This window comes from Tenrec ecaudatus, chromosome 11 (assembly GCF_050624435.1).
Source record: "Tenrec ecaudatus isolate mTenEca1 chromosome 11, mTenEca1.hap1, whole genome shotgun sequence".
NCBI classification, from domain to species: Eukaryota; Metazoa; Chordata; class Mammalia; order Afrosoricida; family Tenrecidae; genus Tenrec; species Tenrec ecaudatus.
Window position 1 is genome coordinate 74,700,891 of NC_134540.1, and position 12,822 is coordinate 74,713,712.

At 43.1% G+C, this 12,822-nt stretch overlaps 1 non-coding gene across 1 annotated transcript; it reads right to left on the bottom strand.

Moving 5' to 3' along the window:
- Positions 1-10,116: 10,116 nt before the first annotated feature.
- Positions 10,117-10,280, bottom strand: LOC142461766 (U1 spliceosomal RNA). Its single transcript, XR_012786964.1, has one exon. It is a non-coding gene; the product is annotated as a U1 spliceosomal RNA (small nuclear RNA).
- Between the last annotated feature and the right edge of the window lie 2,542 nt (positions 10,281-12,822).

The following is a 12,822-nucleotide window of genomic DNA, read 5'->3' on the forward strand; positions in this document are numbered from 1 at the left end:
TGAGCTCACATGATCCTGAGCATGCTTTGTTAAGGTGTATTGAAAGCCTTTCAACATCCAGGGATGTCTCAGAGGAAGGGGAAGGAGGTGCTGAAGAAGACAGTGAGGGGCGATTGGCTAATAGGTACAAAGTTTCTGTTGGCATGATGAAAACGTTGTGGAAATACACAGAGCTCATGGTTGCACCACCCTGAGAAGGTCAATGCTTTTGTTCCATATATTTTATCACAGTAAACTTTTGTAAATAGTTAAGGTGGCCAATGCTATATTACATATTACTTTACACAATAAAACAAAGAGTAAAACTATACAGAACTTTCTGGGTCCTAAAGAACAAGTTGGTTCCATGATCCAATTGTGTAATTTCTGGTCAGTGATTCCAGGTTCTAAATAACTTTTAAGTGTTCAGTTTCCACACAACTCCATCATCTGCTGAGAATTTGAACACCACATTTTCTGTGGAGGTATTAATGCTGGGCTCCAGATTTAGTTTTATAAGCTTTCTCCTGTTCTTAGTTTTGTTTGGGGTTTTGGCTCATGAATTTTATTTCTGTTTTTCAATCAAAATGTAAGAGTGGGGTGTTATTAAATTTCCATTTAGTTCTGTAATGTCAAGAATTTAAGAATTAAAATATGGATTGGTTAAAAAAGAAAAGAGAGAACAAGGTGAAACTTTTCTGGGTCACTGACAACTGCCATATGCCAGCATTGATGAGGGAGACCCGATGACAAAACAGATTGGATTTTGAGCAGAAAAGAGGGGCATCCTTGTAAAAATGGGTGAAACTCAAATATGATCTGAAGTAGCACAGTGGGTTGACTGCAAGTTCAACTCCACCAGCTTCTCCTCTGGGGAGAAATGAAGCGGTCTGTTCCTGAAATGTCTTGGAGACCCTATGGACCAGTTGTCCTCAGTCCTACGGGGTTGCTCTGGGTTGGAAAGGACTCGGTGATGGCGGGTTTGGTTTGGGGTCTTAGTGAGCCATATGGTTGGTGTCCCAGTTGTGACAAAGGTACCATGACAATTTAAGGTAATAACATTAAGGGAAGCTGGCTGAGTTGAAAGCAGGCACCCTGGTGGCATCCTCAAACTACAGCCCGCGGGCCACATGCAGTCTGCCGTGGACATTTATCCGGCCCGCCGGGTGTTTTTGCCCCGTTTGATTTTTTACTTCAAAATAAGATATGTGCACTGTGCATAGGAATTTGTTCATAGTTGTTTGTTTTTTAACTATAGTCTGGCCCTCCAATGGGCCTGAGGGACAGTGAACTGGTCCCCTGTTTAAAAAGTTTGAGGACCCCTGCCCTAAGGCATAACTAGTAGTTTTGAACTGTTGACCTTGCGTTTAATAGCCCAACGCATAACCCACTACCCCACAGGGCTCCTCCTGTACCCATGCCCATATCCATGCCCATAACCATATGATCAATATATTTGCCTGTTTCACAAAACATTTGTTCTTTTGTGATTGACATATTTCAGTCAACATCACATTTTCCAGGTTCATCCATACGGTGGCATGCACCAGGATTTCAATTATCTGATGACTCAGTAGTTTGTAGCACATGTTGACTATCCACACCTGTTGATGGATATTTCTTTTGTTGTAAACAGTGTCGTCATGGACATTGGCATGTGAGTTTCTGTTCCTACTTTCACTGCTTCTGGACAAGTATCTAAGACTATGATTGTTGGGTCATAGGATAGATCTACATTTATCTTTTTGAGGAAGCACCAAACGATTCGCTACAGTGGCTGGACCATTTTACATTCTGACCACCAATGGATGAGAGCCTGATATCATTTGCTCTCTGGACGACCCACCCCTTTCGGACTTGGGCCCTGCTCTCAGAGAAAGCACTGTTTCTGTCCTGGCTCTGCCTCACAGTCAGTAGCAGCGTTGATAACTTCTCCAGCAGCTCAGCCTGCATCCCATCCTCTCCATGCTCGGAAAACACAGCGCCCACCTCAGACTACAGCCATACAAAACCAAACAAGAAAAACGCACCAAAGTTTGAACATTTCCTTAGTCACAACATAAGGATCCCTGGTGGCACAGTAGGTTAAATGCTGGGCTGTTAGCCACAGGTAAGCAGTTTGAAGCCACTCGCCACCAATTTCTCCAATACTGGGAGGGTGGAGGGAGAGTGGGTTGGAAAGAGGGAACTGACGACAAGGATCTACATGTGACCTCCTCCCTGGGGGGTGGACAGCAGAGAAGGGGTGAAGGGAGACGTCGGACAGAGAAAGATATGACAAAATAATAATTTATAAATTATCAAGGGCTCATGAGGGAGGGGGGAGCAGGGAGGGAGGGGGAAAAAATGAGGACCTGATGCCAGGGGCTTAAGTGGAGAGCAAAAGTTTTGAGAATGATGAGGGCAATGAATGTACAGATGTACTTTACATAATTGATGTACGTATGGATTGTGATAAGAGTTGTATGAGGCCCTAATAAAACACTTAAAACAAGAAAAAAAGATTTTTAAGCGCTGCACATTGAGTAACGAAGACAGAAGAAGAATCAATGTATTTGAATTATGGCACTGAAGGAGAATATTGAAGTACCATGACTGCCAAAAGGACAAACCCGTCTGTCTTACAGAAGCTTGACCAGAGTACTCCTTGGAGACAAAGATAGGGAGACTTCATCTTACATACTTGAGACATGTTGTCAGGAGAGCGGAGTCCCCGAGAAGGACATCATGCTTGGGAAAGTAGAGGTGCAGCGAAGGAGAGCCATGTCCTCAAAGAGATGGGCTGACACAGTCGCTGCAGCACTGGGCTCGAGCATAGGAATAATTGTGAGGACGGTGCGGGACTGTTTAGTCAGAATCAACTTGATAGCAAATGAGAGCAAAGAAGCAAGAAATAGAAGTGCTCTGCCTGTCTAGGAAAATGCACATTTTACTTAATGCCTCTGTGTGTTTACATAATCTTGTGTCCACTGAGGGTATGAAGAGAGAAGGGATGGAGTTTAGCCTGTCAATCAGATCGCAGCTTGATTAGAGGGCAACCAAGAAAAATGGCTCTCTGTACCAGAAATAGACTTTGGGGCCAGGACGTGGCACCCCATCAGACACTACTGGAAAACACTCCTAAAGGTCAACAAACAGACCTGGAACTATTTACAGGCTTTTTTTGTCATTTTTTTTTGTTTTCTTTTGTGCTTTGTTTTGCTATGTCTTGCTTTTTTGTGCATATTATTATCCCTGCAGTTCTATCTAGATAAGATAGGCGGGATAAACAATCTGGAGGAGAAAACAACGGGACCGACGGTTCCAGGGGGACATGGGAGAGGGGGGTGTGGGGAAAGGAAGTGGGTGTTAACAAACCCAGGGACAAGGGAACAACAAGTGATCCAAAATTGATGGCGAGGAGGATGTAGGAGGCCTGGTGTAGCTTAATCAAGGGCAATTTAACCAAGAGGAATTACTGAAACCCAAATGAAGGCTGAACATGATAGTGGGACAAGAGGAAAGTAAAAGGAAATAGAGGAAAGAAATAGGAGGCAAATGGTATTTATAGAGGTCTAAATACAGGCATGTACATATGTAAATATATTTGTATATGATGATGGGGAAATAGATCTATGTGCATATATTTATAGGTTTAGTATTAAGGTAGCAGATGGGCATTGGGCCTCCACTCAAGTACTCCCTCAATACAAGAACATTTTTTTCTTTTACACTGGCATTGCATGATGCTCACCTTCCTGACACAATCGCTAAAGACAAAATGGGTGCATAAGCTAATGTGGTGAGGAAAGCTGATGGTGCCCAGTTATAAAAAGATATAGTGTCTGGGGTCTTAAAGTCTTGAAGATAAACAAGCAGCCATCTAGCTGAGAAGCAACAAAGCCCACGTGGGAGAAGCACACCAGCCTGTGGGATCACGAGGTGTTAATAGGATCAGGTATCAGGCATCAAAGAACAACAAAAAATGATATCATTGTGAATGAGGGGGAGTGGAGACCCAAAGCCCATCTGTAGGCAACTGGACATCCTCTTACAGAAGGGTCTTGGGGAAGAGGCAAGCCAGTCAGGGTGCAGTATAGCACCAATGAAACATACAACTTTCCTCTAGTTCTTTAATGCTTCCACCCTACCCCACACCCTACTTTCATGATCCCAATTCTATCTTACAAATCTGGCTAGACCAGAGGAGGTACACTGGTACAGATAAGAGCTGGAAACACAGGGAATCAGGACAGATAAACCCCTCAGGACCAATAATGAGAGTAGTGATACCAGGAGAGTAAGGGGAAGGTAGGGTAGAAAGGGGAACCAATCATAAGGATCTACATATAACCCCCTCCCTGGGGAACTGACAACAGAAAAGTGGGTGAAGGGAGACATCGGTCAGTGTAAGACATGACATAGTAATAATAATTTATAAATTATCAAGGATTCATGAGGGAGGGAGGGTGGGAGAGGTAAGGGAAAAAGTGAGGAGTTGATACCAAGGGCTCAAGTAGAAAGAAAATGTTTTGAGAATGATGATGGCAACAAATGTACAAATGTGCTTGACACAATGGATGTATGTGTGGATTGTGATAAGAGTTGTATGAGTCCCCAATAAAATGATTAGAAAAAGAAAAATGGCTCTCTGGAGGCCAGCCCCCCACCCTGCCTTTGTCTTCCTGTTGACAAGCCGCATGGAAACTTGCTGTGCCCTGTGAGAGTCTTTCTCTCTGCTTCATCTTCCTGCTGTCGGGTCACTTGGTGAGCTGCCAGAGCCACACAGATCTGCAAGAGTCCTGGAGATAATTCCCGTATCACCGGATCCGTAAGACTTTGCACCCACTGGCCTGCGATCTTCCTGTATTTGGCATCATTGCATGTGCTGCCTGAGTCTGAAGAGGGATTTATGGACTAGTATCGGGCTTATGAGCTAATATCGGATTTATGAATTTGATCTGGTCTGGGCTGGATGGTTTCTTAATATATCATTACTCTTTGATATAAAATTCTTTCTTATACATATATGAGCATCTCTGGTTGTTTCTCTACTCAACCTGATCTAACACACTCTTGTTTTCGATAAATTTTCAGTCTGTAGAAAAACACCTTGAGAGATCTAAACCGCATCAAACAAGTCCACTCTCTCTTGGGGAGTCAATTCTGACTCATAGCAACACTAAGTAGGCTTCTGAACCTGTAAATTTTTATGGGAACAGGGGCAGTTCTACCCTGCCATATAGGGTCACTATGAGTCAGCACTGACTTGATGGCACTGAAAGTGATACCCCAGGGGGATGATTGATAATGTTCTCTAACATAAAGTGACAATTATGTCTCCAAGATAAACCAGAGACCTATATAAACTATAGATGCATGAATGGATTTGGGGCTTGCACTTAATTCTAACCCCAGTCTAAGAACAATTAGTTCTGCTGACAGTCCTGTTTGATGCTTGACCTCATGAAGTGATCACTGGAGATAGGCGTGCTATAGAAAAGTGTGGTGAAGAAACTAGATGGTGCCCGGCTGTCAGAAAGAATAGGATCTTAAAGACTTTTAATACAGCAGCTATATAAATGAGGCATCCACTAAGCCCATTTTGAAAAAGCACATCCGCCTGTGTGATCCTAGGATTGTAAATAATATAATCCAAATCAACAGGAAGGAACTGTGTGAGAGCTTAAACTGTGAACTCCTGGTTTGCAGAAGGCTATGGATGACAGTGGAAATCCTAAATCCATTTGCAGAGACCCCACATGGATTAAACCTCTGGTGAATTCCCTCTGATCATAGTGAGGGATTTAAATAGCCCAGCTATCAGACAAAGAGCATTGTAAAGCTGATTATGGCAGACACAGTTAAGTAAAAATGTAGCATCGTATCATTTGATCTCCCGTTGGGCCCATTTTAAAGCTGTTTAAGGTCTTTTACTTTAAAAAAAAGGTGAAGGGGAAATACACATACATGGATTAAGCCCCTGGTGACTCCCGTCTGACCATGGACCAGGGATGTGAATAGTCTTGCTATCGTGATCCATTTAAATTTGTTCTAGTTTTTAATATTTCCTGCTTTCTTTACAATTGAGGCTTGTATCTGTTCCACTTTGTTCTTGCTGTTCTTTTTTGTTTGTTTGTTTTGAGTGCTATTCTGTATCTGAAACCCAGGACAGGTCAATCTATAGAGACAATCACTGGATTAATGGTTCCTTGGAGATAGGGCAGGGGAGGTTGGAGTGAAATGGGGAGTTAATAACAATGAGTACAAGAATGAAGAAAATGTTCTAACATTGAATGCGGTGGTGATTGTACAAGTCTTCTTGTTGTGCCTGAACTATTGAATTGCATACTATGTTAATTATAAGCCAATAAAACTGTTGAAAATATAGATCTTTATGGGAGCAGACAGCCTCATCTTTCCCCTGAAGACCAATTGTTGCCTTGGAATCACTGACCTTGTGGTTAACCATACAACAATTACCTCACAGCACCAACAACGATCAAAGGACTGCTAGTCCTCCAGGATCCAGATTTCTGGGATCTATGGAGGTTGAGTTGACCCACTAAAGTTGAGGCAATCTTTATTCTTAGAGCCTTTTCTTTCTTTTTTAAAAATCATTTTATTGGGGGCTCTTACAACTCTTATCACAATCCACACATATATCCATTTTGTCAAACACATCTGTATATATGTTATCATCTTTTTCAAAACATTTTCTTTCTACTTGAGCCCCTGGCATCACCTCCTCATTTTCCCCCTCCCTCATGCCCCCTTGATAATTTATAAATTCTTCTTTTTCGTGTCTTACAGACTGCTGTCTCATTTCACCCACTTTTCTGCTGTTTGTCCCCCTGGGATGGGGACCATACGTCGATCATTGTGATTGGTTCCCCCCTAACTTCCCTCCCCAACCTTATCTTTCTAGTATTGCTGCTCCCCTTATTGGTCCTGAGGAGGTTCATCTGTTCTGGATTCCATGTTTCAAGCTCTTATCTGTCCCAGTGTACATGTTCTGGTCTAGCCAGATTTGTAAGATAGAATTGGGGTCATGGTAGTGGGGAAAGAAGCATTAAAGAACCAGAGGAAGGTTGTGTGTTTCATCTGTGCTACACTGCACCCTGACCGGCTCTTCTCTTCCTTGTGGCCATTCTGACAGGGGGTGTCCAACTGACTACTAATGAGCTTTGGGTCTCCACTCTGCCCTCCCCCTCATTGCCATTGATATGCTTTTTGTTTGGTTTGTTTTAGGTCTTTGATACCTGATATCTGATCCCATCGAGAGCTCATGATCACACAGGCTGGTGTGCTTCATCCATGTGGGCTTTGTTGCTTCTCAGCTAGATGGTCGCTTGTTTATCTTCAAGCAAATGTGAAGAAAATTGATGGTGCCCGGCTATCAAAAGATATAGTATCTGGGGTCTTTGAGCCTTTTCTAAAAATCAACCATACTTCCCACAATGGTATAGCTTAATCCATGAAGAACATTTTGCCTTGGGAAATGTGCTCTTTAATAGCTGTCATCTATGTGCACTTTGAACACAAACACTTCAAAGGCCAGACTAGAATGTTTCTTTTAAAGGCCAATCAGTAATATTTCTGAATTGTTCTCCAAGAAGACGTGGCTGGTCCATAAGTGATTTGAACCATGTGTCCAAGGTCATGTATAATAACTAGTGAAGAAATGGGGTAGAAGGATCTGTATAAGAACATTTTCTACTTTCAAGCTCCTTAGAGGCAAGGATGGAGTGTTAGTCTGGGTACTTTAGAGAAACAAATCCACAGAAACTCATGTATAAGAGAGAGTTTTACATAAAGGTTATGTGTGCATCAAGAAAACATCCCAACCCAGTGCTGCCCAAGCCCACAAGTCCAACATTAACCCCTATGTCCAACACCATTCCACGAAGTCCTCCTCTATCTCACAAAACAGATGCAATGATGCCAACTGCAGGAAGAAAACCAAGTTAGTGAATGTGTAAGCATCTTGGCACTGGCCGAGGTCTCCACACAGCTGCTCCAGCACTCAGGGCTGCATCAGGGTAGGTCCATGTGGTTTCTCCTTGGGGATGTCTTGCAGGACGTGAGCCTTGCCCGCTTAAGCAGGGATCTGGCCAAGGCAGCTGCACCCTGGTCCAACCGTCAGAAATCAAGAGACCCGAGAACTAGAAAAATGAGGCTCACCGAGCCATCTATCCCTCTGCCCGTCAATGAATTCCACATGTCTTTATCAGCCAGGTTGACACAACAAACTAACTCAGATGGGAAGACACATTGTCAGGAGACCAGTCACTGGAAAAGGACCTCGTGTTTGGCAAAGTAGAGACACAGTAAAATACAGGAAGCCCCTCAACGAGACAGATTGGCACGGTGGCTGCAACCCTGGGCTCAAGCAAAAGAACAATTGTGAAGATGGCGCAGGACCGGATAGTGGCTCACGCTGCTGTGTATTGGGTCGCGATGGGTCAGAACTCACTCGACAGCACCTCACGACAACAGGAGGAACAGGAAACTGTGCCTCGATTTGCAAATCATATATTAAACATATTTCACATCCATTGCTACTACTGGCTTAATGCTATCTTTATGTGAACAGATCTATAATGAGATGTATTGACACAGTGGCTGCAACAACACGCAAACATAGCAACACGGTGAGGCTGGCGCAGGAGCGGGCAGTGTTTCGTTCTGTTGCACACAAGGTCCACGTCAGTCAGAGCCAGCTGAACAACACCCGACAGCAAACTGAAACTTAGTTTTCCCTTTGCTTCAAAGGTAAATTTTCTAGTAAGGAGAGACAGGGGGACTGAATTGCAGGTGAGATACATATTCCTCAAGGCCCAATGAATTGAAAGGTGGCACCGTCCAGATTTAACCCTGTTTAACAGCTGACGTGTGTTGGGAGCTACATCTCCCTGACTCTAGTGGAGGAGAACGCTGACTGCCTTTATTCCAGATGATCTTCTCAGGGATCCTTGTGCAAGGAATAGGCTGCAAAGATATCGCATCTCCTTGCCCAGAAAGGGCAGAAATGAATAAAGGTGTCTTTCATAGTGACCCTACTGCCCCATAGGGTTTCTGAAGCCGACGACCACGTCTTTCTCCCAAGGAACAGTTAGTGAGTTTGAACCATCAACCTTTTGTTTAGCCGAGCACTTTAAATCCCGCACCCCAAAAGCTCCCAGAACAAAGGTTAGACATATTTACTACCCATAAGCTCCATGATTTCTCTCCCCATTGTGTGTATATGCCACCAGATTTTCTCTATATTGCTCTGGGCCTTGGGACAGGGCAACTGGTATAAATTCTGATCCTCTGACTACTGCTATTAAACCCCAAGAATTCATTGCCATTACCCAATTCTGACTCATAGCAACCCATAGGACAGAGTAGAACTGTCCTTGTGGGACAATGCTTTACATGGCAGTTTCTTTACATGATTAGAAAGCCTCTTTCTCCCAAGGAGTAGCTGGTGGTTTTGAACTGTTGGCCTTGTGATTAGCAGTCCGACTCATAACCCACTACACCACCAGGACTTTTACTACTGCTATTGCTGAGAGTAATAAACCATCCTGCGTCTCTGATCCTGGAATCTCCTTCTCTGCCAGCATCTATGAAACTATGACAGGCTAACTTCCTAGCTTGTAAGGTGCGTAAAATCCCAGACCTTTCCCAATCTGATGCCCTCCCAAGGAAAAATAGAGCAAGCAGTTTACTAGCCACGGGGTTCCTGGAAAGAATGTGTTCAAGGACTCATGACACCTGACCCCAGAAGCAGGGTCTCAATGAAACACGAAGTCAATGGCTAGCCAACACCTTACCGCAAAACTCTGTACTCTATTTTTGAGGCCAGGGAACCAGTAAACTTGGTGCATTACATTTGGGCACTTTGGGTTGTTGTTATTAAACATGGAATTTGGTGACTTAATATGTTCTCTACCTGTAAGTAGTAACCCACCTCCTTGTTTTAGAAAGTATCAGCAAGGGAAGACCTTTATCTTCAAAGTGAAGAAAGAAAGGAAATGGAGAGTGAGGGAGTCAATCTCCTTAAGCCTAGGGAAGCCAAACACACAGGGCTTGCTCCCCACTAAGTGTGGAGACAGCTGCCTTCTGTTTTCTTTCTTTCTTTTTAAATTTTTATTTTACTTATTTTTTTGTCAGGGGAGAACACGAATGCAGTCCCCCACTATCACAAATTATGCAGTCGAGTTTCCCACATTTGGGGAAATCGCAGGGGTCAGCACATCCGGAGTGCAGTGGGTGAGCCTTGCCCTGGGAAAACCACCTTCGTGATCATGGCATCTCCCCTGCCATGTAAGTAGGACACGCTGCCTTCTTCTGGCTCCTCCTGGCACTTCCTTTTTTTCCTTTGTTTTTTATTTTAAAATTTTTTATTATTTTAGTTTTACTGACATTTAACTCACATATCATCCACTTCTATAGTCCAGTTATATTAAAAAGTGTGTGATCACCACTACAACCAGTTCTAGAACATTTTCTTCCTTCTTGTATTCATTATTGCCTCTCCATTTCCCTCCAACTTTTCTTCCCAGACTCCAATAAGCCAATAATCCAATTACTGTCTCTACAGATTTTCCTATTGTGGATTCCATTTACCGGAAACACACACAAAAAGCAAACAAAAAGCAACCACAATAACAAGATAAACCAGAATGATTGGGGCAGGGAATGTATGGATGTGCTTTATACAATTGATGTATGTATATGTATGGATTGTGGTAAGAGTTGTTTGAGTCCCTAATAAAATGTAAAAGAAGAAAAGAGAAAAAAATGATTAGGGCAAAGACTGTACAGATGTGCTTTATACAATTGATGTATGTATATGTATGAACTGTGAAAAGAATTGTATCAGCCCCAATAAATTGTTAAAATAAATTAATTAATTAAAAAAATAAAAATAAAAAAAATAATAAAAAGGTGCCTACCTGAAAAAAACCAAAAAAAAAAAACAAGATAAACCAGAGGGAAAAACCCCAAATGAGAAAAAGTCAGGAAATATTTAAAACTAGAAACAATTTAAATGGGTCAAAAAAGAAATCAAACTAATTTCTTAGTTGCATACATCCTAACCAAACTAATCTACCACAATCGAGTTTACAATACTGAGCACTGAGCAAGGTCCTGGCACTTTCAATGTAGGAAGAGTTGAACTGGACGAACACTGGTACAAGCACCAGTTACTGCAGAGTTAATCCTGACTCATGATGGCATCATTACAAACCCTTGGGGTTTTTAATGCTGATTTTCCAGAAGTAGAGCAACAGGTCTTTCTCCCACAGTGCCTGTGAGTGAACCCTCATCTCCAGCCTTCGAGTTACTCATCAAACACATTAACTGTCTGCACCACCCAGAGATTTCTGGGTAGAGATAAGAACTTAAACAAAATTAAAATAGCAAACATCTGCTTGTAAGATTTTCAAACATTGTGGAAGTTTATTAGCTACAATCTCAAGTCGCCCCAGCACATCACAGTTGGCTGAGTACTCCATCAGGTGTCGTTCTCTGCACATTGGGCACAAGGCAGGGGAGGACCGGAGTTTCAATGAAAGCAATGGAGAGGAGATTGGTGACTTAGAAGAAAAGGCACTTGCTTCCCCAGCACCCACTGAGAGAGGATCAGATTATACTTTTGAAGAAGAATCCAGAACCCACTATCCATAGCAGACTCTACAGGAAATTAATTTCATACCTAAAACTGTTGAATTGTCCACTCTAGATTGGTGGATTGTGTGATTGATTATTTCTCAATAAAACTGTTATTTCTAAAGAAGGATTTCAAACCAAGTTAGTTTTCAATAGTTAACCCTTTTAATTGTTACAGATTAAGCTGTGCTGTGTAAAAAACACACACTGTAAATCCCAACACCTGTATCTGCGATGGGTGTGAATTGTGCCTGGCAAAAAAAATGGAAAGCTCCATGGTCTGCTAAAAGGACCCCAAATTCTGCACGTACGGCCAGCGTGCTTCTGAGAGGCCAGGCTGGCGAGATTCCATCTTACTTAGACGTATTGTCAGGAGAAGCCAGGCCCTGGAAAAGGTCGTCATGTGTGGAAAAGCAGAGGGGTCCTCAACAAGATGGACTGACCCCGCAGCTGCCACAGTGGGCTGAAACATAGGAATAATTGAGAGGAGGGTGCAGGACCGGGTCATGCTCATGCTCTTGTGCATCGGGTTGCCATGGATCAGAACTACCTTGATGACCCTGAACAACAATCCAAGAACATCACTGTAGTTTTTATGTCATTTGGGAATGGCTTTTCTTTGTTATGTTAACAACACAGTGTTAGTATAAGGCAAGGGGAGAGGAACTTTTTTTTCCTGCCAAGGGCTATGTGGATATTTATAAGTTCATTGGAGGGCCATACAAAATTATCAACTTTGAAAGTAGCTTGCTATATTTGATCAAACATTCCACTAACTCACCCATAATGTGATGGCGGTGTAGAGGTTATGAGTTGGCCTGCTAACTGCAAGGTCAGCAGTTTGAAACCACCAGCTGACCTTGGGAGAAAGAGGGGGCCTTCTGCTCCCTTGAGGAGGTACGGTCTCAGCAACGCCCCGGGGTGTGGGGCAGTTCTACCCTGTCATGTAGAGGTGCTGAGTCAGAAAGGATCCAGTGGCGGTGAGTTTGGTTTTGTAGACGACTAGAACTGCTTCTCTTTGGTGAGGCGTGTGATGCCACAGAGTATTGATGATTGCATGGGCTTTATACCGCTTGCAGGAGCCCAGGTGGTGGAGTGGTGATGCACTGTGGGGCAATCTGCAAGGTCAGCAGTTTGAAACCACTACTCAGCCTGCTGGAAAAGAACTGGGTCTTCTAGTCCCGTAAAGAGGGACAGTCT